Source organism: Ammospiza nelsoni, chromosome 1, assembly GCF_027579445.1.
Source record: "Ammospiza nelsoni isolate bAmmNel1 chromosome 1, bAmmNel1.pri, whole genome shotgun sequence".
In the NCBI taxonomy this organism is placed as follows: Eukaryota; Metazoa; Chordata; class Aves; order Passeriformes; family Passerellidae; genus Ammospiza; species Ammospiza nelsoni.
In genome coordinates, this window is record NC_080633.1 from 148,357,156 (window position 1) to 148,358,802 (window position 1,647).

Below are 1,647 nucleotides of genomic sequence, written 5' to 3' on the forward strand. Positions count from 1 at the left end.
TGGCACCCATGTAGGAGGACATTGGTGAAAGAGCATTGTGACAAATTACCAAAAGAGTATTTAGAACATTATTTGAAAGTAGAATCACAAAACAAAACTCAAACACAAAAAAAGAAGCCTTCAGAGGATAGAAGCAAAGACATGAGCCTGTGAGGAATACACAGGAGCTCATAATGACCAAGCAATATGAACTCACAGCCCAGAAAACCAATTGTACCCTGGGCTGCTTCAAAGGCACCATGGACAGCAGCTTGAGGAGATTCTGCTGCGCTCTGGAGAGAGCCCACCTGGATTACTGTGCTCAGTTTGAGGGTCTCCAATATAAGAACGTCATGGACCTGTTAAAGTAAATCCAGGGGAGGACCATTAAGATGATCACAGAGAAGGCTGGAGCACCTTTTCTGTCAAAACAGGTTGGGGAGAGTTGGGGCTGCTCAGCCTGGAGAAGAGAAGGGTCTGGAAAGGCATTTCAGCATCATCCAGAACTTAAAGATGGCTGTCGTGGGTTGACAGCCTTTATCCCAATATTGTGTGTTGTGTCTGGCAGCTGTGCCTTTTCTCTCTTCCTCCCCCCGGCCGTCTTGCTGCGGCGGGGCGGGGAAGCGAAGGGGGAGTGTTCGACCAGGGCTTTTTTGCTTTTGGCTGCTTGGCTTGGCTAGCCGCTTTGCTTGCTTGCTTGCTGCTTTGTGCGCTGTTTTTTATTTTCCCTTTTCTTTTGTTCCCTCTTTCTTACCCTCCCCTGAAGATACTGGACCTGCTCCGGACCTGACCTGAGACGTCCAGGACACCTGGAGCTTGCGAGAGAAGCTTGGCGCCCTCACAACACAGTTTCTTTTCTTTTCTTTTTTCTTTTCTTGTGTTGGGGAGTGTTCTTTTGTTACTTGTAAATAAATAGGTTTTGTTTTCCACTTTGCTCCTCTGAGAAATTCCTTCCCAAACCTGGTGTTGGGTGAGGGGTGGTTGGAGGTTTGTTTTGTTTGGGGGGCTCCCTTTTGAAGATTTCCCCTAATTTGTCCTAAACCAGGACAGTATATCTTTTGGTGCACCAGCCGGGAATCGAACCCGGGTCGCAAGAATGGGAATCTTGCATGATACCACTACACCACTGGTGCAGCTGTACCAGACATACTGGAACTGCAGTACGAGCTGGAGTCCAAGGCAGCAAAGTGGTACGCAACCATCGATATTGCTAACGCGTTTTTCTCCATCCCTCTGGCAGCAGAATGCAGGCCTCAGTTTGCGTTTACATGGAGGGGAGTGCAGTATACCTGGAACCGACTGCCCCAGGGGTGGAAACACAGTCCTACCATCTGTCATGGACTGATCCAGGCTGCACTAGAAGAGGGTGAGGCTCCAGAACATTTACAATATATTGATGATATCATTGTTTGGGGGAACATGGCAATAGAAGTGTTCGAGAAAGGAGAGAAGATAATTCATATTCTCTTGGAAGCCGGATTTGCCATTAAGAAGAACAAAGTCAAGGGACCTGCCCGAGAAATTCAGTTCTTGGGGGTGAAGTGGCAAGATGAACGGCGTCAGATTCCTGCGGATGTTATTAACAAAATCACTGCTATGTCCCCACCAACTGATAAGAAGGAAACACAAGCTTTCTTAGGTGCTATAGGTTTCTGGAGGATGCACATC

General features: G+C 47.7%; 1 non-coding gene across 1 annotated transcript; it reads right to left on the reverse strand.

The window, feature by feature from the left end:
• Window positions 1-1,041: 1,041 nt before the first annotated feature.
• Window positions 1,042-1,112, reverse strand: TRNAG-CCC (transfer RNA glycine (anticodon CCC)). The gene has a single exon. It is a non-coding gene; the product is annotated as a tRNA-Gly (tRNA).
• Window positions 1,113-1,647: the final 535 nt, after the last annotated feature.